Genomic DNA, 23,591 nt, shown 5'->3' on the forward strand with positions numbered 1-23,591 from the left:
CAAGACACTCCCCAAAAGGTAGATGTAGTCTAGGAACTGAGCAAGCCACCAGCCCTTTCCTGGAGAGCCCTCAAAAGAACCACCAGACTAGCACCTTGGTCTTAAATTTCAATCCTCCAAAACTGAGAGACTACAAACTCATGCTGTTTAAACCACCCTGCTAGAACCGTGCAGAGCTGGCCACCCTAACTCCCCAGCAGGAGATGCCCTTGAGATGACACATCTTCACATCCAACCATGGTTGGAGGTCCCTCAGACCAGCCCAGGGATCCTGCACCATTCACTTGGCACTTTCTGTAGAGCCCCCAGCCTGCTTTTTAATAAAGGAGCCTTCCCACAACAACAGCACCTTTGGGCTGGCTGTCTGGGTCGCCCATGAATGGTCTGGGTGTGGAACAACATAAGAACTGTTACTCCCACACAAGGCACAGAGACCCTGCCCACTTCCTACCAGCTCCTGAAAATCTCTGAAAAAAGTGATGGATGCCCTGGGCTCATCACCACTGTCCGGGAAGGAGGGTCTCCAATAATACATCATGGAGGATTGAGGGTACCCTGGCAGCAGAGACAGGGACAGTCATTCCCATGGGCTGGACACAATTGGCAGCCTGCTGGTCATTTGTCCTCCACACATTGCTGGCTCTCTGTGCCTTTTTCACATATACAGATGTGCAGTTCCACATCTGTAGACCCAAGCAACCACAGATCAAAACCGTTTTTATTCCAAAAGTCCTAAAGATGCAAAACATTTTTTACCAACCAAACTCTCCAGAGAACAGCAGAGACCACATGAATGGTATGGTCATGGCCTGGCCTTTTCCTAACCTGTTGTCTCCCTACAGTACGGTATTGGGGCTCTTGTGATGTCATACTAGGATTACAACGGCCCAGTCCACACTGAACATGGGTGCAGTTATGTTTCTTGCCATCCCCAAAATAATAAAAAAAAAGTATTCATATAGCAGTTGCAACATATGAAGTGTCAGAAGTCATCGAAGGAGGATGTATGCATGTCCCATGTAAATCTTGAGCACTTCACATGGGGGACTAGAGCATCCTCAGATCCAGGAACCCACAGAGGCCCTTGACGCCATTCCATGGATGCCAAGTGACAACGGTAGGTGTTACCGTTTCAAACCAGACAGCACTGGAAATCGGCATGAGTACATGAGAGTTTGGTTGGAGAGAGGTGAGGTTGTGGCTAGGCATGTCAATGGGGACTTGTCCCAAGGGCACATCGGGAAACGCGGAAGTTGGAAAACACATCCCACTCACCGGCAATCTCCTCACAAAGTCCAGCCTCCACGAGGTCACCTGGCAGAGCTTCAGCAGTGCTTCAGCATCCAGAGAACTGCAACAGAAAGATCACAAACATGGAGTCAGTGGGCTGGGAAAGCAACCCACTCCCTCACAGACACAGGGCAGAGTCAGAACCCAAGTATTCTCCTCAACAGGCAACATCTGGAAATACAGAGGAGTGCAGCTGGTCATGAGTTTCCGGACATCTTCAGGGTCAGGCGGAAAGGTCAACACAGACCACTAACTGGTCTACAGACCGGAGCCACACTGAATATGTGAGGGACAGACTTCTCAAACTCTTTTGCAGGAAGACCCTGAAATAAACAAAATTATCTCTTCACACCCCCACACCCCTCTACACACATACACCCCACACATTAGGGAATCTGTTCCCAGCTTGCTTTTTCCCAAAGTAGCAAAACACTACACAAGGCTCAGAGCTCCGTGCAATTCGAGATACTTCTCTTAAAATGGTATATGTGATATATGGAAAGGATATGCTTCTTCCAAATGCAAGGACTCTGCAAAGAAACGGTGACCTTGCTCAAGTGCCAGTGCTTGAAGAGAGCCACCAGGTGAGCAAGAGACACCATGTCCTCCGCGGCTTGCTTGTTCTTTCGGCCCTGAACCGCAAAGACAGACACCTTGGTCCCCGTCTTAGCTCTGCTCCTGGGAGAGCCTGCGAAGCCTGCACACCCGCCTGAGCTTCGGAGGATTCTGCAGCCCAGACACTGAGTTGGCACCACCTCCTACACATGCCCTCGGTTCCTTCCTGCGCACCCTGCCCTTTCAAAGGAGGAGCTGCCTGGAAACCAACTCTTCCTTGAGCGCTACGGCAGGCCCCTGCTGCGTTCTCTCCTACAGCTTCTTCAGACAGATTTTCTGTCCTGCTCCTGGAGCCTGCCACCCAGCTGGAGCCTCCCAACTTTTGGAATCCACTATCATGCCTAAGGAAAAAGAGTGGGGAGACCCAGATCAACTCTCCCTCCATCCATCTGACCCACCCTAGTGGGCATGAGAAACCCGCTTTGCCCAGGGACTCTCATGGTGTGTGACGTCAGTGGGCCACCATGTGGTGGTACACTGCAAAGGCCGATCCCCAGGCTCTTGCCTCACTTGCACTGAGGTCCATGAGAGGTTTGAGGCTATAGAAAAGGAGGTCATTGTGTCAGTGAGGTCCATGATGACCTGGTAGAACAGAAGGCAATGATCTCCCTTGGGGTGGAGCTTGTAGGGTGCAGATCAGTGGGACACTCATAAAGCGGTTCCTTCCACCCAGGATATGATTCAGGGAAAAAAGGGGCTGCATAGAAAAAGTCTCCCCTGACCGCAGCTGCCTTCCCTGGATCCTGGCCATGCATCCTTAAACAGAAGCCCAGGAACTGCCTGCCAGTCTCTAAAACACGGGCACCCGTCACTGTCTCACTGCACACCTGTCCTTACTAACCTGCGAATGCCACCTGCAGTGTGTTCCTCAGGCTAAAAATACATCCACAATCTTCCTCAGAAATGCCCTGTGGGAGAGTGGAAGCTGCCTGGGAGCCGGGACAGCTGCAAAGACCCCATGGTTCTCTCAGTAGCTCCCTATCCCACACCAATGATGGGGTGGGTGACCTATGGCAGCTCACCTGGGGCAGGGCTTAGGTACTTGGCTTCCTTCATGTACCGGTACCCAGCAGACGACCCTCCTGTATGGGCACCTTGGCATCCTGCCCGTCTTTCTCAGGCTGGCCGCTCTGCAAGCCCACCCAGGAAGACATTTACAGAAAATGCAGGCCACTGCAGCACTTACAATCCCCACAATTGTTAAGCAGCCAACAGAGCTCAGTTCCCAGGGCCAGCTGCTTCCCTCTCCCCCATACCTGACCCCCAGAGCACCGGGAACAAAGAGGTGGGCGCCCACACCCCAAGCCTGTACTTCTCTGCACTCGGTACTGGCTGCCATGGCTCCCCTCACTATGAATGCTGACCCAGCGGACACAGCCAAGCCTGACCAGTCAGGGGGTGACTCGGCCCACTGGGAAAGGCAGAGGTAGATCGTCAGAGACACCCTTCTCCCTGGAATCACCACCTGCAATGGCTGACATCACATGCTACAGCCTGGCTACCAGCCCTGCCCTGACGCTCTGTACACCCACACCCAGCCAACTCCTTTCCAGGAGGCTCAGGGAGCCCCTTCTCTACCTAGTATTGAAGACTCTGCTGGAGCAAGAGAAGATAACATCCGGGTCAGCCGACACAAGCAGGATTATATGGACCAGGGCATAGGAAACCAGGTGCAAGCATACAGGACAGCAAGATGACCCAGATTCCAATAGTCACACAGCAGCCAGCAAGAGCCTCCTCCGTACACCACTCAACCCCTCGGGCATCCCGGTCCCAAGTGAGTCTTTTAGCATCTCCCATACTCACTCTGACTCTGAAAGGCAACTTAAGGCCCTTGCTGCATGAATTGGTGACACTCTGGTCTCCACCAAAGTATTCCCGACCAGTGGACAGTGAGAGTTCTTGGTTACTCAGACCAAAGCCGCGGTGACATCCTGGACCCATCTCCTTCCATCACCCCCACAAATTCTCCACGGGCTCCACTGTTGAACTTCACAGACCTCCCAGGACCACTGATGCCTCACCACTTCCTATCTGGCTTCCTTATTCTTCCTTGAACAGACAAGCAGGGGTCGATCTCAGGGCCTTTGCACACCCTCATTCTCTCCCATCATGCTTCTGGGCAGGTGTCAGCTTTCTGACCTCATTATTTAACCCACCATCTGTGTCCCTAGCCTTCCCTCCAAGCTTAAAGCTGCCTCATGACACTTCCCAGCACCGACATACACCATCTTTCATTGATGGTAGCCATGCCTGCCTCCCCTCACCAGAAAGCAGGCTCTATACGGGAGGAACTGCTCCCTTTCACAAGCTCTCACATCAACAGGGGCATCTCTTCAAAATGTCCTTGTCCCTTTCAAATAGTTCTGGGATCCAGACATTTTCTGTGAACAACCCCCACCCTTAACCTCACTATGGGCATCTCACTGTCCATGTTCTGAAAGCTTTGAAGGTGACAGGGTCACACAGACCAAGTGTCAAAGCACTTAAGAAAGGGTTGACCTAGAAGCCTTGAGTGGCTTGGAGTGCAGGGTGGGAGGGGCAGGAGCCAGACCCAACAGAGAGTGGGACTAGGGGAAACTCATTCTGATGCGTGACCTTTTCGGGCAAGCAACAGCCTGGAAGGTTCTAACTCAGGGGAGCTCCAGGCTGACCTGCCCAGTGAGGACAGCTAGCAGTGACAGAGCCTCCCCTGAGTGAGTGCATCGCAGAATGACAGGCCTGGGGGAATTCTACTCTCACCCTGTCCTGCCAAGCCAGCCAGTCACAGACTCAGAGTCTCGGAACCAAGTCCCAACGGAGTCAGGACCTGCGTGTTCTCTGTCTATCACCCTGTGTCGGAAGCAACCTGGGCTGAGCGAGCAGCCACGGTCACCACATGGCTGCATTCCTACCCGCTGCCTTTTCTGCTTTGTCAGCTCGTGAGAAAGTTGGGGCTTTGTTTTATGCCAACAGGAAAATTCTCCTTTTCTAGAAACACCCTCAAGATGGTCAAAGGGAGAGAAAAACCAAAGACCATCACAAGTTGTGTGTAAACTTTCCACATACACATTCCCTGCACACTGAGTGAAGTGCCCAGCACTGCACAGACATGGATTTGGGGGGGCATTTGAGGATAATCTGGCACCTGGTTCCTCAGACAAGCAAAGCTTAGAAACAATGAGTCCTCAAAACACTGGCTTCTGTCTTCCAGACAGCCATGCCCACCTCTGGGAGCTGAGGCCCTTGGACTGGCAGTTACCTCAGGTAGGCTGTCACGTCAGGTGCACGGTGCCAAGGATAAGACCATGGACCAAGCAACACTCACCTAGGCCGACTGTTCCACAGCCTCTGAGTTCACGCCTCAACCAACGTCTCCAAGGCATGCCTACCGGTGGTTGTTTTTCAGCTGGTCCAAACTGGGCCTCATCTCCCCTTACAGGACCCTGCTCTACCCACAGGATCCCCCTTCCAGCTGGACTACCCAGCCTTTCCCCCTGAGCTGGCATGCTCCAGCTTCGGATGAACTTTTCTTCCACAGTCTTCCCACATGCCAACCTGGCTTCCACCAGTGACCTCACCTCACCGCCCCACACTGGCCTTGACCTCCAGCTCTTGGGGTTCTCCCTACGATCCCTGCTTGGACTCTAACCTGCAGTCCCTTCTGCCTGGCTTCTCGGGTGCACCCACCAGTACTAATGGCCGCTCCCTGTATAAGCAGGACAGTCACAGGCCTATATGAGGTAAAGCCCACCAAACACCTATTTAAAGACAGTACAGTAATATTACGGGATGTCACCGAACTGAGCACAGGTAGAAGGCTCTGGAGTTAGGGAATGATGAATGTCATGAAGATACTTAAAGCCACCACGTTAGATACTTCACAGGGGTGAACTTCATAATATATAAATTATACCTCCCTAAATCTGTTAGTAAAGCTTCAACTAGAAGTGGTATCCCATTATCATCTGTTGCACCCCAACTGTCTCCAGAGTAAAAATCCTCAGGATGCCTAGAAAAGCCTCTGTCTTGCTCCATGGCCTCCGGCTTTTCTCCTGTCCCTTGCCCTGCCCCACTCCTATGGACCACTGCCATACCTCAGACATACCAGGCCAGCTTCTGGTAGACACAAACATGGATGCCTCAGATGGGCCTCAGCTCACTCACCTATACCTGCACACCTCCGAAAGTAAGATCAGTATTTGCCCCTGCCATCACCCACTGGGGCAGAAGTCCTCTTCCTCTGCTGTGCCCCTTGGTATGTACCCCTACACTTACAACTGTACTTGCAGGTGACCCAGTGAGTGTGGACTCAGTGACGGGCTTACCCCTGGACTGAGTGTTCAGAAAAATCAATGGCTTCTCAGGAGGCCCAACTTCAGAATCTGGGATGCTTCAGTCACAATTCGATCTGCAGCCCCCACCATACACTTACAGATGAATGTTCACACCCTCCTACATTCCTGCGCTGGGACAAGCTGAGCCAGAAACCTTGAGTGTGACCTGAAAGCTCACCTTCAGGCTACAGCTTGGAGGTGCAGCCAAAGCCTTCTAGACCTCCTTACAGGCCCCCAGGGCCCCACAGCCACACTGGAGCCTGACCCTGAGGTCTGGAGCAGGTTGTGCTCTCTGAATTACCACAGCCAGGCTTCCCTGTGGGGCCGGGAGACAGCCTGTTCCTCAGAGCCACCCACACCCAGGCTATTTCCTGTTTCAACAAAGAGAGGAGCTCTACTGAAAAAGAATCTCGAAAAATCCCTGCCCTCCACCACGTGTGTATTCATCCTCACAGAGCGCTGGCAGGAACGGAAACATTAAAGTGACTTGGGAACTCCTGAGGCACAGGGGAACTGTGTGTCTCCCTCTGCGCAGTGGCCACATTCACACGCAGAATGGTGCACGGTCACCCACTCATGCGACATCACAGAACGACACAGCTGGCTATGGCCACCAGCCGGCTTCTTCTCGGAAGTCTGGTCTCTGAAGCTCCCGTGCACCCATGCCCACCCAACTCACCCATTTGTAGAGAAAAAAAAAAAAAGCTCCATCCACACAAGAAAGATAGAGAAAGAAGTAGGGAAAGAGGAACCTCCAGAGATCAGGTCCAGTGCTCAGGTCTCCCATGATCCTCCAAGTCCTGAAGACATGAAGGGAAGGGGGCTTACATCAACATTGCTTCTGCTCCTCTCGTGCAATGTGTGGGTCATGCATGCCCCATACCCATAGCCAGCCACCATTCCAGTGGGTCACTAGTCATTCCTGAACAGAGAAGACAGGGTTATCCCCAGAGCCCAGGTACAATCCTAACTCTGCCACTTACCAGCTCTGTGATACTGGGCATACTGCTTAACTGAGCTTTACTTCCCACACCCAGGGAATGGGCAGAGCCGCCTTCCACCTCTTGCAGTGCTGTGAGATGAGACATGGGGATAGCCTGTGGTCGTGAGGCTCTTATGGTTAGCCCGCTCCCTCCTAAAGGTGCAGCAAATGCATGCAGCTGTTACCACCTATGTGGGGTCAGCTTTGCTAAGGGAGGGATACGGGGAAACGTAAGTGAGTCCAAGCAATGACCATCTCTGCTAGGTTCCCCAGGGGAAGCACAGGGAAAACGCTGAGGCCAGAGAGACAGAGGGACACAAGGAACATCATTCCCTGGACCAGCCCACCAGCACCACAGCAGGACCCCCTAACCCTTCCCCCATGTCACAGGAAGCAAAGAGGGGAAAGGATGTGACAAGGGACATTCCTATAACAGGAGGAAGTTAGTGAAGCAAAGATGTCTGCATAAAAAAGTCAGATTAATCTGGTAACCCTGTCAAATCCCACAGAGACACAAACAGGGAACCACAAAGTACAGGGTGGACATAGGCAAACAGCACATTGTCTGCAGGCAACACAGTGGGCAGTGTGACCAAGGGAGATGTGAAGAACAGAGGGGCTGGGGACACTACAAGAGAGAGCCGGGGGACACTACAAGAGAGAGCCGGGGGACACTACAAGAGAGAGCCGGGGGACACTTCAAGAGAGAGCCGGGAGACACTATAAGAGGAGGTTGGGGGACACTACAAGAGGGGACTGGGGGACACTACAAGATGCCAGCAAATTAGAAACTTGATGCCCATTTTTTTCTACAAACCTAAAACCAGTGAAAAAGAAAGCTTGATTTTTAGAAATATTGTGTGTGATATATGATATTCAGGGAGCTAAGTGTAGAATGAACAGAATTAGTGAGCTGTCCAGTACACTGGAAGATGGAGCTAAATTTTCCCACAAGTCAGTGCAAACAAATGGCGATCTTACCAAAAGCAATCTACAGATTCAATGCAATGCCCAGCAAAATCCTTCACAGACCTTGAAAGAACGGTATTCAACTTCTTATGGAAAAGAAAAAAAAAACCCAGGATAGCCAAAACAATCCTGTACAATAAAGAAACTTCAGGGGGAAGCATATTCCCTGACTTCAAACTCTATTACAGAGCTACAGTACTGAAAACAGCCTGGTATGGGCATAAAAACAGGAGGACCAATGGAACCGAATTGAAGACCCAGATATTAATCCATATACCTACGAACACTGATTTTTGACAAAGAAGCAAAAAAAAAAAAAATCAAACGGAAAAAAGAAAGCATATTTAACAAATGGTGCTGGCATAACTGGATATCAACATGTAGAAGAATGAAAATAGACCCATATCTATCACCATACACAAAACTCAAGTCCAAATGGATTAAAGATCTCAGCATAAAGCCGGACCAGGTTTCTAACCTTCCCTGCTGAATCGCTGAGGGGAAGTGACAGGCAGTCCGGTGTTTGTGACAGAAAATTCAGAGTACTGTGTAAAACCTGCCTATAAACCAGAGTGTCTCACCCACAATGCACGCCACATGAGTGTGTCCAGAGAAGAGCCAAGACACACCATGAGGAAACCATGGCCCAGATGGCTCAAAGGCACCATCCGTGACTAAAGCTTCTATTCAAGGCCTCCCTCCATAGCTGGGGTTCCGGTGTGCAGTGCTTTTCTACAAACAGATTCCTCAAAACTTGTTTTCCTTTCAAGGGACCTAATATGACTCTATTAGAACATGAACCATGCTTAAGAGCGAGGTGATTTCCTGAAGTCAAAAAGGACAAAGTAAAACATGGAGAGCACTAGAGGAGGAGCAAGTCTGACCCTACCTCTTCCCTGTCTCCCATCTAACTAGAGCATGCCAGAGACTGGTAACTGCAACTCCCAGGATCCCCAGCCCCTCTGATTGTAGCACAATTAGAAAGGAAATAAGTAACTTACAATCCAGACATAATAGAAACTTCAAATCTGTTTCCGGAGCTGCCATTTCTCTAAGGGTCCTCTCTAGGCCTTCCTCAGTAAGAAAGGAAACACACACACACACACACACACACACACACACACTCGCATGCACACGTGCACACACACACAAGAGTTCCACAGCACTGACATTCTGAGGTGGATGACAGGAAACCCACTGACTGACTGTCACTGAAGCCCAGAAGAGGACTAAACCCCTTGTTCACCAAGATGTCAGAGCAGGCATTAGTCACAGAACAGAATATGCCAAAGGGGTTTCAACTCCAAATACAAAGAGTAAACCTTGGGTGGTTTTATGTTGCAACTGGTGGAATTATTCACTAGTTTTAAAATAACAGCAGAAGTTAGAATGACAACATTCAGTTAAAATGATGATCAAGCCTTCCCAAAGCAGGCAAAGCCAGTAAGGGGCCACCAAGGACCTTAGCCTTGCTGGATCTGCAGATGTTAAGCACAATTTAACCTGAGCTGTTGCCTATTGTATTGTCCAGGGTTCTCTAGAGGAACAGAACGGACAGAAGGAATCTATATATAGACACAGAAAGGGGATTTACTAGACTGGCTTCCAGGCTGTGGTCCAGCCAGTTCAACAATGGTTGTCTACCAACAGAAGGTCCAAAAATCCAGTAGCTGTTCAGTCCATAAGACTGGAAGTCTCCTCTGGTCTTCAATATGCATCAAAAATCCTGAAGTAGGCTCTAATGCTAGTGAAGGAATGGATTTACAAGCAAGAGTAAAAGCAAGCGGGCAAAGAAAGCAAGCTTCCTTCTTCCATGTCTTTTACATAGGCTGCCAACAGAAGGTGTGGTTCAGATTAAAGATGGATCTTCCTACCTCAAAAGATCTGGATTAAAAGTGAGTCTTCCTACTTTAAATGATTTAAATAAGAAAAAGCAAACCTCACAGGTGTGCCTAGCTGCTTTGTTTTAGCTAATTCCAGCTGTAGCCAAGCTGGCTACAAGAGTAATCTCCCACCTATAAATATTTGTTGAACTAAAGTTCAGTGTTTCCAATTGGCTAGATCAAGTGAGGCAATTGTGTAGCTGTAACCAATGAAATGTTTTCTAGGCATCATTTCCATGTCTGTTCTTGAAAGGTCTCCTCTTGGTAAACACTGCCTGGTAGAATTCAGCCTCTTCCAGTTTGATGCTTCCCAAATCATTATTTAGTTGAATAAACTGTATCAATTCTTATTATGTTCAGTCTACCTTTAAACAGCAATAAACCACACAGGCAAGGACAGTGGCTGCTATTAGAAAGAATCCTATCCCCTCACCTCACACAGCATACACTGGTACTGCAGAAGGATTTACTGACTCTATCTAGAAACTATTGTGGGAAGACTAGTGGTTGACCAGTTATCCCATGTCACCTCTTGGTGGTAACATACCAGGAGGCAAAAGGGCACAGTTCTTCCCAGGGATGGCTCCCCCTGAAACTGCCTTGAAAAACTGCACTCCCAGGATGACATCAGAGGATGGTCTACAGCATCCAGGAGGAAGGAATGGACAGGCAAAGATGCCGTGGCCTGAAAAGTTCCTGGAGGTGGAAGACACAGAGAATGGTAGTCCTCTGTTCCCCCCGTGAGGCATGAGCTAGACCAGAACCTCACCTGCTATGCCACTCCTCGGGCTACTGTGAAGACAACACCAGCAACTAAACACAGAAGTTGTGGATTGACAAGAAACTGAAGCGGCCATAGCAGGAGGTTTTGGAGAGCAGAACAAACTACTGAGCCACTTGACCAAGCCGACCCCTTCTGGTCAAGAAGTTATTGCTTCAGTCTGTGTCCATATCCAGTACAGACAAATGCCGGCACAGATGATTCTGCTTGATGCATGAATGCTGGTTAGTTATGGTTTGTTTGTTTGTTTGATTGTTTGTTTTAATCAATTTAACACAAGTTAGAGTCATCTAGGAAGAGGGGATTCCAATTAAGGAACTGCCTCTATCAGACTGGCCTGCAGGTGAGGACATGTGGTATCAATTGGTGATTGACAAGGGAGGGACAGAGCACTGTGGATGCCACCCTGGATGGGTGGTCCTTGTATAAGACAGGCAGCAGAGAGCATCCATAAGCAGTGTCCCTCTGTGACCTCAGCTTCAGTTCCTGCCTTGAGTTTCTACTTTGGCTTCCCTCAATGGCCTATGACCCTGGATCTGTGAGCCAAGTAAACCCTTTCTTCCCCACACTGCTTGTGATCATAGTCTTTATCACAGCAAAAGCAACCTAACTAAGAAAATAACAAAACTCAACAATCCCTGTCCCAGACTGCACTGGTGTATGTACATGAAGTACCAGAATGCAGTCTGGCTATGGCTTGCCTCTCATGGGCCTGGCACACAGTAGGTATTCAACAAACATTAGCTGAGTGACAAGAAAACGAACAGATGGGGACGATGCCATGCCTCTAATCTTTTCCTTGTAGTACTGAAGTACACACCTGAGGTCTTAAGGTACCATCTCGGAACAAGCACAAAGGTCTGGAGACAAGACAGGAACTTGGGAGGATGATCCCTAATTCTGCGAAGGCCTGCAAGAATCCTCTCCTGTCTCCCTGGAACAGGAAGAATAATGAAAGAATAGCCTTCAATCTTCATGAGTCCTGCAAGGTTGAATCTGTGGGCCAAGTTCTCTTAGTGTCCTTTACCCCTCTGACCCCTGCAAGCCTCCTCCCCTCTTCTGCAGGGTTCCTCCTGGCTCCACCTAGTGTTTGGCTCTGGGTCTCTGCATCTGCTCCCATTGGTTGCTGGATATAGCCACTCTGATGACAATTAGGCTAGGCACCAAACTATGAGCACAACAGAATATCATATTTTATTGATACTTTTTTTTTGTCAGTCATGTTTGGTTCTATCCTGAGTCTCTGGATTGTCCTGCTCTTGGTTCCGGGCCATCCAGGCAATAACACAGACCCTGCATGAGTCTGAGCTAGGTCCTCTGTATATATGATATGGTTGTGTAGCTGAGTGTTTTTGTGGGATACCCTAACAGTGGGAGTTGTAGGGGAGACCCAGCCAATCGCCTTGCTAGCAGGGGGCAGGGTCCCCCGAGGATATTTTTTACTTATAAAGATTGCAGGAGTGCAGCCGCCCCTTCAGCTTTCCTGTTCTCCGTGGGAACCTATGGTTCTGTAAGTCTAATTCCCCACTAAAGCTGTATATATTATTACAATCTGTCTGTATTCATTTACGCCGATACAGGGAGTGAAGGTGTCTTTGACTCCTTTGCCTGATCTAGGACCCTTTTCCTCCTGCTGAGTTGCCGCATCCAGCCTAGATAAGAGGCTAGCTATATACCTAGCCTAGTCTTGTCTAACTTGTTAAGCCATGATCAGTTGATACCCCTGGGAGGCCTTTTTCCTTTTTTTATAGTGAGAGGAGAAAGAGGAGTGGATCTCTGGGAGAGGAGAGGTGAGGGAGGGGCAACTGTGGTCATCAGGATGTAATGTGTGAGAGAAGTACTTTGTTATTTTTGTTTTTTGAGAAAGGGTTTCTCTGTCTAACAGTCTTGACTGTCCTAGAACTCGCTTTGTAGACCAGGCTGACCTCGAACTCACTAAGGTCCACAGGTCTCTGCCTCCCAAGTGGTAGGATTAAAGGCATGCATCACCACCACTCAACTGAGAAAAGAAAGGAAGAAAGGAAGAAAAAAAGAAAGAAAGAAAGAAAGAAAGAAAGAAAGAAAGAAAGAAAGAAAGAAAAGAAAAGAAAAGCCTAGGAATATCACGAGGTTTGAGCTGAAGGTTCTACAGACCGATCCAGACTCTTTTACTCACACCCGTGAAGCATGAGAGAGGCTAGGAGTGGGGCTTGGTGAGGCTTGGCTAACAAGGTACTCTATAGGCTGCACATTGATTCCAAAGCAAAGGTTCAGTCCTAGCCCCGCCCAAAGACACTTAAACCCCTATGCAGCTCCAATAGCTCAGGTTCAAAGCAGGAAAGGTCATGCCTGTGAGTGTCCCATGCTTCTTGATCTGTAGGATCATCCCAGAAACAAAAATGCTCTCCTCTGCTCTGCCCACCAGTCAGCCTGGCTCTTCCATGAGCAGGAGGAGGGCTTCTCTGAGACCCAAGAATGAGTCCTGCAAATACTTCCAGGGTTTCACCCAGAAACAAATGTTACTTTAAATAATTTCCTCTCAAACCCATTTCAGAGAAGTCAAAAATCTCAAGCCAATGCAGTATGAGAGAGAGTTGTTATAAAACTAAAAGCAAAAACTGGGCATGGTGGTGCGTACATGTAATCCCAGCACTCAAGCAGGAGGATTTCCACTTCCGGGCCATCTGGGCTACAGAGTAAGACCCTGTCTTTGAAAACAAATAACTACAGCAACAGAAAACAAAAAAAAAAATTAAAAATCACTATATTGAATTTCAGGAATGCTTGTTATAGTATATAATATATAGCACTATATATTATATATAATATAATAATGAATTTCAGAAGTGCATTACTATAGTACACTCTCTCTTTGCACCCATCTGGAGACTCTCAGTGATGTCTGGCTCATGCAGCCACTCAGCCTCATTACGTAGAGTGGTTATCCCGGGAGTGCGGGAGTGCATCCATCTCCAACCCTCTGCTACTGTGATCTCCCCCAAGCTGCAGCTGCTCTGATTAGGATCAGAGCATCTCCAGGGGGGCTCAGGCAAGAGAAAGGACCTACCGCTGTCAAGGCCAGGTACTGTGTGCAGATGGTTAGGAACCCATTGCAACAGCTACCTATTGTTTTCTCAAATGTGAAGCATTAGCAAATGACTCCAACAGTATGTATTTTCATTCAAATCCTCCGTTAAAATGAAGAAAGAAGAGGAGCCTTCCCAGAGCTCCGAAGGAAACAAGCTAGTGCCATTCAGAAATGCAAATGGTTTGGGGGGTAAGAGAGGGTGGATTAAATGAAATGTCTTCCACTGTGCACCCAAATAGCTCCAGTGGCTCTGGGCATCTTATCTTTACCAGGCAGGGTGGCAGACAAGCTCAAGCCATAGGCATTCACCCCAGCGTGGGTAAGTGACAATCTGATGGTTTCTGGAGGAACAAAATGATGCAGGCTGGTGGCCGCGTCCCTTCTTCCCAAGGCTAGCTGTAGCTGCCCTTCCCTGGCGCCTGCGAGCCTGAACAAAGAGCAGGAAGGCAGCCGATGAAGTCCAAACTCCTGGACCCTGGGCTCCCTGGAGCCCACCAGACCTCTGCTGCAGGTCACTCCAGAGCCACAGAGGAACACCCTGCAGCCAGCCTGCGTCTGCCGAAGTCAAAACTGAAACCTCCTCTGCTTGAGGTTCTTTTTAAGTATCGATTTATCGGTGTTTCCTAGGACAAAACCTAGAGTTTTATAGAAACATTCTTTCTTTCTACAGAGCAGAGAATGTGAAACATCATTTTGTGATGCTGATTTTTTTTTTTCTGAAAAGGCTGGATGACTCTGAGCTATTACCCTAAACCCAAGACTTTTAAATTCCGAAAGGTTAAATTTTTAAGTTTCAGGTAATAATGGCTCCCATTTTACAGAAGACAAACTACCCCAAGTGACATTGTTAGACAACTGACAGGAAACGAACTTGACACGGATGTGAATACACGGGGAAACACGGAAAGAGAAAAATCACTCTCTTAGTCAGTAGGACTTCCGAACGCTCTAGAACCCGGCTGTGGGTCCTGTGAAAGCGAAGTACCCTTTCACAAACAGCCAGCATCACCAGAGAAGCACGATGAAGATCCTTCAGCTAACCCAGGCCTTGTGGTGTAAGCACTGAGCATAGCCCCAGGGCACTCTGTGGGAAAACACCTTCCCAGGCACCTTCATTGGGCAGAAACATTTCCACTCTGTAGACACAGGATATTGATGGAAGCGTTTAGCTCAAAACACACCACGCCTGTTGGGGGCAGCACCTCGGCCGACTGCCTATCACATTGGTCAGGAAAAGCTGTGCCAAATCCACAGCCCCTCCCATTACTGGCGCCTTCCATTTCCTGCCTGATGCTGTTGGGCATCTTCCATCGTGATTCCCTTCCTTATCCTGCCTATCAAAGGATGGGAACCACCAGCTCAGCTTCACAAAGAGACCTGAGGAGCAAGCCCGACAGACGGTCCCTCGCTTGCTGTGTGTGGTCCCAAAGAAGTAAGACAATCCTCTCCCTCAGACCAAAGAGATCCGATGCCACGAGGACATCTCCTGCAAATGACATTTCCCAGTCTGGATTTCCCCACCCACAATAGCATCTCTCCAATCATCTCCCGTTTTAATTCCTCTGATGGTGCTTCCCAAAATTCTAAACACATTCAGCTCTATTTCTGGGTATGTCAACGGCAGAGAGATTTTACCGATGTCCTCATCTGACAGGGGAGCTTCAAAGGCACAGACTTCACAAGCTCTGGTGCAACCGATCACGACCACACCAGCTCTTGTAAACACAGTTTTCTCCTGTTTCTAGAGCCTGAGAAGGAGGGAATGCTTCCAGAGGTCCATCCAGCTCTGAGCACACAGCTTCATCCATCTGAAAGCCTGGCTGTGCACAGTCTCCAGGATGAATACAGTCTTCTCTATAAACAAGCCCTGTTTCTTCATTCCACAAAGTCCAGTGTAGGAGCGGGAACTAACACACATGTTGCTACTGTTCTTCGAGGAATGGACTTTAAAGCTTATCTGCAGCTTCTGCACTCGGCCGACTCGGATGCTCGTGGGAGTTAGTGTTCAGATGTAAGAGGAATACTCCATCCTACCTTCTCTAGCCACAGAGCCACCTCTTGCTTCTTGGGCTGTTTTTACTACAGGAGCTACTCCTGGCACCCAGCCAATGAACAAATTAACACACAGTGGCACATCCATAAAGTGAAATATTATTCAACCTTAGAAGGAAACACTCAGTTAGCAATGAGGGATTGTTTTAGGCAGCAATGCACATAATCAAAAGGCTAGAAGGATTTTGAAAGGTTCATCACAAAGAAATCATATTTGTTTGAGGAAATTGATATGTGTAGCCTGATTTAAATCTTATACAATGTATACATGTATCTAAACATTATACAGTACCTTATATACATAGTTTCTGTTTGTAAAGGTATCAGTTAAAAAAACAAATGTATTGACTTTTATGTAGCAGTTAAAAAAGGAAGGGAAGTCTGGCACAGCTACAGCTGGAGTAAACTCTGAGGACATCACGTTAAGTGAAATGAGCCAGGCAGAAAATGGCAGACACTATTTGAGTCTACTTACATGAAGTGCTGAGAAATGTCAGGTTCATAGAGACAGAGGAGGAACAATGGGTGCTGGGGGCTGGGGAGGAATGAATAATTATGTTCTTTTGCAAGGAAGGTAGCAACTAACACATACCAGAAGGAAGGCACTTCAACACACCAACCTTACAAACAAAACCGAATCAGATGATGGGTTTCATGTTACCCCAACTTTACTGTAAATTTGTTTTTAAACTAAGAAGATAAACATATCCTTGATAAAAGAACAGAAGATGGCCATACCAGTCAACTCAATCCTGATCCTCCACTGATGCAGTGATCATGAGCCTGGAATAGCCAAAGGGAAAATTCCACATGCGAAAAACAAGACCTCAGAGGAGCAGCTGTGAGAGCCACAGGAAGGCGCTCTGCAGGGGCTGGCGGTGAGCACGCTGAACACCAGGGACCTTCTCAGCTAGACTGTAAGTGAGCAGGTGGCATGGGATCCGGGGCACCAGCCAATAATGGGCGCAGGCCCACACTCACAGGCGCTTCTCACCAGACAGAGCACACTGGAGAATACTGCCACCAATGACAAGGTGAAAGTTCTAACAGTGTGGAAAACTGACTCATTTGTGTGCAGTAGTGGGGAGTGTGGTCCCTAGGCCTGGAGCATGCTGGGTAAGCCCTCTCCACAGAGCAACACCCCTCAACCCTCTCAGGACAGTTTTGAAAGAGACTTCAGAATGTCTCGTTTCTCTATAAGTCAACAGCCCAAGTTCCGATACTCAGGCAGACTCCTTAAGGACTGACCCAAACAGAAGCACATCATCCACACCTGCCCATCTGGAGAAAACCAAAGACCACAGAGTCCCTGAGGCTCCCGGGCTTAAGCTGGAAGACACCCCTCTTTCTAAAAACATTCTGAGCCACGCTGGGGGAAGGCACCCAATACCTTTGCTCCACCTTTCCTGAGCACTCATCTCCTGATGCTAAGACACCCACAGACACAAGTCATTTAAATGCTGAGACACCACAATGAGCGCCCTGCCTGGCTCCCCTCCCTGACTCTTCATCCAGGAAGCATCTTGCACAAAATGCCCCAAAGTCCATGGACCTGGCGACAGAGCAGCTCTGACCTGAATACAACATGTTCTGCGTGGTGGAAAGGACAGTAAGAGCCACTTGGGTCCTGAGGTCAGGTACAGGCCTCTCCACTGCCCCAAACTTCCTCGGCTGTGGCTAGCCTATTTGACCCTGGTCCTGGCAGAAGAGCCAGGATCCACCCAGGCCACCGGGAGAGGAGAACTGTGAGGTGAGCTTCGATCATGCTGCTCTCACTAAATGAGAGGGAAGTGGGCTATTGTGAGAAGAGTCACACAGAGGTGGTTAAAGGCTGTCACCATCCACTCATCCGAAATAAAACCTATCCCATTAAGAACACGGCAGAGGCAGCCCATCTGCAGCACTGTGCTCCGGGTCAGCCGGGCTGTCAGAGGATAAGGGTTTAAAATTGAAAATCAAAGAGCTACTGCACAGTTTTAGACAAAGGAAATGATGAGTGTGGGGGCAGATGTCAAATTCACCCACATGAAGAGCTGCTCCCAACGGGCATCGGGATCCCTAATAGAAGTCACTCCTGATTCCTTGTCCTCAAGCAATGTTCGAGCACAAGAAGACCAAGGCTGCTCCCTTGACCAGGCTGTGCTGGCCGAGTCCCTGATTGGACCAGTGCCGTCTCCCCAGTTGAGGGGTACCTGACCAAACCAACTTCACTGTCACAAAAAGCTACCTGCCCCATTCTCAGCTTCTGCCCTACAAGTCTAGAACCAACCCCAAACTGGAAGGAATGGATCAAATGAATCAGGACTCACACTTGGCTGGCTAAGGAATTATCGTCTTTAGAATGATGGGAACCCATCAAACCTTGGTGTCAGGCATCTGGGTTGGGCCACCAGGAAAGTTGGGTAGCCCCAGAAAATATCCAGCAATGGATAGCACCTTAGGAAGAGAGGCCTCCTCACTCAGGCAAGAGTGCCCAGGAAAAAAAAAAAAAGCATATTCCTACCTAGCTAAGGTGCTAGCTAACCATAGTTTCTGTTACAAGTTTCAGAGCTTGCAAGAGTTCAGGGTCAGACTGGGTACCCCAGAATTATAAAAACGGGAGGGGACCTGGCTTAATGGTAGAGAACTTGCCTAGCATATGCAAGACCTTAAGTTTAATTTCCTCAAGAAAAAAAAATGCAGAGTTGCTGGAATTCTAAGTACAGGACCCTCAGCCTGCAGCCTGCATGCAGATAAGCACCTGCAGGTCCTCAGCAGATGGTGATCCAGAGCCCCAGCAGCCAACAGCACAACAGAAGGGGACTCTGCTTAGGCTACCTGTCCACGGCTCTATGACATCACCCCCTCCTCCTTTTTCAGTGGCATTCTAGCTACATGAGACTAACCATATATCAATCACTTTTCACTTGAAAACAGGCCATTCTGAAAAGCACATTAAGAGATGGCCAGATTGATCCAGTACATACATTTGAGCCCATCAGCTTCTTATGTCGTTTCCAAAGCCAAGTATATTGACTGCCTCATTAGAAGCCTTCAATTGATTTCCGGTGTGATCTCCCCACTTAAAGGCTAGGCTCACAGACCCTGGAGTCTTCCTCACTGACCCCCGACAAAAGGGCATGTCACGCTCCTCCTTCCCTTACCAACTCTGTGTAAGTCTCCTAAGGCCGCCACCTCCCAGGAGCCAGCTGTGCCCGTGTGCACCTCTGCCTCTGGATCTGGGCTGCCCTTGGGCAGCACGGTCCTCTGTTTGCTGTCCTCCACAAAGCTGGCCAAGCTTGGGCTCCACTGGCTGGAGACAGCCTGGACCATAGTTCTTCCCCTCGACCCCCATGCCCTCTCTGTAAGCAGAGGAATCCAGAGTGAACAATGTGGAAAATGAGGCATCCCGTGGGACGGTACGAGGAGCAGACTGTTGATGAAATAAACTCCAAGCCTCAAGCTTGGACACAAACCTCCGGGCCAGCTTCCTCTCCTCTCTCCATCAGACTTTTGACCCCGTGAGTTCAGACTATGCGATTGCCCAGCAGTGGGCAGGACAGAGCCAGGTCTCTCTACAGATCCCCACTGATGGGAAGAGGTTAATTCCTAACAGTGCTCACCAACTAGGCCCCAAGGGGCCAAGCACTGATACAGACATCCTAAAGAGACCAGGCAGGCTAAGCCAGGTTGGCTGGTTTATTTCATTTTATGATTCTCTTCTTCACAAGCATACAAAGAGGGGCCGGAGAGAGAGTTCAGTGGTTAAGAGTTTTGGCTGCTCTTCCAGAGGACCCAGGTTCAATTCCCAGCACCCACAGAGATTCATAACCATCTGACATTCTAGTTCCATGTACTCCAATATCCTATGCTGGCCTCCTCAGGCCCAGACAAACATGCAGGCAAAATGTCCTTATACATAAAAATATTTTAACTAAGAAAAGAAAAAAAGATGACGAACCAGTATTAATGGCTATAATGTCTTAAAGATTCTACATTTAAAAGGTAAAAAATAATAATAAAATTTAAAATGAAACAAGTGGAATGGGAAATGACTTGGGAACCTAAACTAGCAAGAATAACACCTACCACTGGCCAGGAGACACTACTAAGAACCCACAGCAGTGGGTAGCTGCTGCAATGGATACTCCGACACCAAAGCTACAGGGACCAAGGAAACAACCAAGGGCTATGCATCGCAGGAGCTGGGGCTCCCCTTGAGGAATGGAGTCTTGTGTGAATGGTGTGGCCAGGAAGCACATGTCGTCCCAGCCAGAGTGGGGTCTTCCTTTGGCTAACCACCATCGCAGTACCCTATTAGGGTCCATCTACACCGCTTGATCCTCCACAGCCTCCGAGTCCCTGCTGTGCTTGTCCCCACTACACACCTCCTGTGCACTACTACTGCCTCACGGTGCAGAGGCTGCAGTATAGCATGGAAGAGGTAGAGGTCACCAGAAGTCACCCAGCATCTTGCTGGCTTGGAAGTCCCCACCGTCACTACTACATACCCACTAAAATCACCCAAGGAGTTGGCTGCCTGTTGCTTCTTATAGAGAGCAGAGTGTAGAACAGGCCTCTAAGATTCCATGGATGAGTGTCCATGGGCAGGTTCTAGTAGGACCACTGCCCTGGCCTGGAGAAGCCTTAGTACAAGACTCCTTCCCTGCCGCCCACTCCAGTCACACAAAAACAAAGTGCGCTCTCTCTGACCACCATCTGCTCCTACTTCGGAGCAGATGGAGCGGCCTGGGGGCTGCTGGGGACGTGCAGGCTCATGTACGAAGATGTCTACTGATCATGAAGCCTGTCCCCAAGGAGCATGCAATTAACCAAGACTCTCCCCACAGTGGGCAAGTATCCAATGGAATAAACAGCCGACAGGAGGGGCCAGAATGGACAAGTCCACAGTCAATTAAACCAACAATCGAACAGGCAAAGTGACCGACCAGTCTCCATATGCAAAAGCCAGCAGGTTTGTAGTAACTTCCATATCAGCTAGAAAATGGTGCAAGGGAAGGCAGTGATCCCAGGGACAGCAGCGACAGCTCTGCAGTCTGACTGGAAATCCAACCAACGAGATAACAGCCGTATTTAAACCAAACAGCAAAGCCCCAGTGAAGGATGCAAAGAATCGAAAGACTCAGCCGAGGAGGAAATGAAAGAAGGTGTCTCTTCTGGCCTGTATCAACCTACGGAGCCAACCCAGCTGACATCCCTAGCAGGCTGGGGATAAGTTAGCTTCCTCTAAAGTTTATCCACCAATGGACCACACAGCAAAGACTGAGGGCTAAGGGAATCGCCATCACAAGATGCTTCCCCAGGTTATACGGACAGTAACAACTGCAGCCAAGGGGGGACTCTCACACCAGGCTAACCGCCTACACAGGACTCAGTCCCAGAAGTCCATCACATGCTGGGGAGCCTTTGACACCTGCCATTGGGTCACCCATGCTTTGTAAGTGACCCCAATAAACTCATTGGTTCTCTCGGTCTGATTCGGGTGAGATCGTTGCTTTGGTCTGCCGTGGGTTCCCCATCTGGAATGAACAGACACTGTTCACGTCTCCCCAGGAAAAGTCACAAAGCAGAAAGTCTGGGGTGGGGGAGATGGAAAAAGAAGAGAAACAAAGAGGCCATGAGACTGAAATAACAAAGCAGTCCCGTGCTTACGTGACATTTCTGTCAATAAACATGAGCCATGGCGTGTCCACTAAATTCCGATATTGTGATGTCACAACTGCGGCGGAAAGGGTACCCCACAATGGTCTCACAAGGAAAGTCACAGCTGGTGCGGGAGAATTGTCTGTATTCCGTCAATCATGTTATAAATAAACACTGATTGGCCAGGCAGGAAATATAGGCGGGAAAACCAGACAGGAAGTAAAAATGATGTAATGAGAACAGGAGAATTCTAGGAAGGAAGAAGTTGATTCCTCCCACTCCTGCCCAAACCACGGAAGCAGCAGGATATGATCTGCACCACTGAAAAAAGGTACTGAGCCTCATGGCTAACATAGATCAGAAAGATGGGTTAATCAAGATGTGAGAGTTAGCCAGTGAGAGGCTAGAGCTAATGGGCCAATCAGCTTATAACTTATGGAGACCTATGTGTGATTTTCTTCGGGGCTAAACAGTTGTGGGGTACTGGGTGGGCCAGAAACCCCAACAAACAAGCAGGCCCCGTTCAATGTTACAACAGCAGTGCTAACAGCCGATATTGCCCTAAGAATGAGCAAATAAATCAGAGCATCTAGACATGTGGGGAAATCACCCAGAACACCTCAAGCTAACTACACATGCTGCGATGATTACCATGGTGAACCTGAAGGATCTGAGATTGCTGAGTAGACAAGCCACGAGGCGCATCTGTGGGGGATTGTCTTGATTAGGTCAGGAGAAGCCGAAGATTCACCCACTGGTGTTAGGAGCCACCCCATGAGCCAGGGTCCCAGGTTGGGTACACAGGACAAAGCCAGTTGATAATCAGCATTCATCTCCCTTGACCAGCTGCCCTCAGCTCCTGCCACCATGAAGGACTGTACCCACAAAATCGGAACCAAAATGAGCCCGCTCACCCTTAAGTTGTTTTTGTGTTTTATTTTTGCATTTTATCACAATGTGCAAAATAACAAATAACCACTTGCTATTATATATTCAAGCCCTTGGATTAGCTAACAAACCTACATCTTGAAGAGGGAGGGCAGGAGGTAACTCAATGCTAGGGTGTAGGCTTACTTGCATGAGACCCTGGATTCAACCCCTATTACCAAAAGGAAAGAAGTAAGATATCAAAGCAGAGATACAGAGATGGCTCGTGAATAAATAACATTTAGGAACTGAATGTTCATGTGGAAAAAAAAATGTATCTTCAGTTCACACATATCTAAAGATAAATACGATGAATAAGAGAAGATGGGAACGTAAAACTGTTGGGTATTAAAAGGAACTAGGAAGCCAGACATGGTGCTCTATACCCGTGTCACCAACATTCAAGAGGTAGGGTTGAGAGCTCAAGGTCATCTTTGGGACAAAATGAGTCCAAGAGACCCTGTCAATAAATGAAAATAAAAATGGAGAGTGTTTATCTGCACTTAGGGATGTCTCGTTGGTAAAATAAAATAAATAAAAAAAAAACAGGAGCCATAAAAGAAATGTTTGAAATAGGATAACCAAAAAAAATCATGAGATTTTGCATTGCCAAAGATGTCATTAAATAGGGTTGAGGAAAACGGACATCTGAAGAAAAATATCTGCAGTGTCCATGACAAATGAGACATAGTCTTGGTGCGCTAAACACACCAATAAATTGATGAGAAAACACTGAACAAATCAGCAGGAAAACAGGCGACAGTGAAAGAAGAGATTCAAATTCTTAATAAGTCTAAGAATCCGGCTTGTGGTTGTTCACCATTTGTGCTGTTTGACAAATGTTTTTAACTGTGTGTGTGTGCACACACACATGCATAGAGGCAGGAGAAGGAAGCTGTGCATCCTCTTCTGCCACTGTCTTTCTTACTTCTTTGAGGAAGGGTCTTTCCCTGGACCTGGAGCTCAACTAGCTGCCAGCAAGCCCCAGCAATCCTTTTGTCTGTCTGTCTGTCTGTCTGTCTGTCTGTCTGTCTGTCTCTCTCTCTCTCTCTCTCTCTTTCCCCCC

The 23,591-nt window shown here is 48.5% G+C and overlaps 1 protein-coding gene across 5 annotated transcripts in view; it reads right to left on the reverse strand.

Moving 5' to 3' along the window:
- The window catches only part of Apba2 (amyloid beta precursor protein binding family A member 2), a 209,174-nt gene that overhangs the window by 161,926 nt on the left and 23,657 nt on the right, over window positions 1-23,591 (reverse strand). For all 5 annotated transcript variants that reach the window (XM_026784301.1, XM_026784302.1, XM_013350231.2 and 2 more), the window contains exon 2: window positions 1,276-1,351. The gene's annotated coding sequence lies outside the window, so the exon portion shown is untranslated. The remainder of the gene's footprint in view (window positions 1-1,275; window positions 1,352-23,591) is intronic.

Source organism: Microtus ochrogaster, chromosome 22, assembly GCF_000317375.1.
Source record: "Microtus ochrogaster isolate Prairie Vole_2 chromosome 22, MicOch1.0, whole genome shotgun sequence".
Lineage (NCBI taxonomy): Eukaryota > Metazoa > Chordata > Mammalia > Rodentia > Cricetidae > Microtus > Microtus ochrogaster.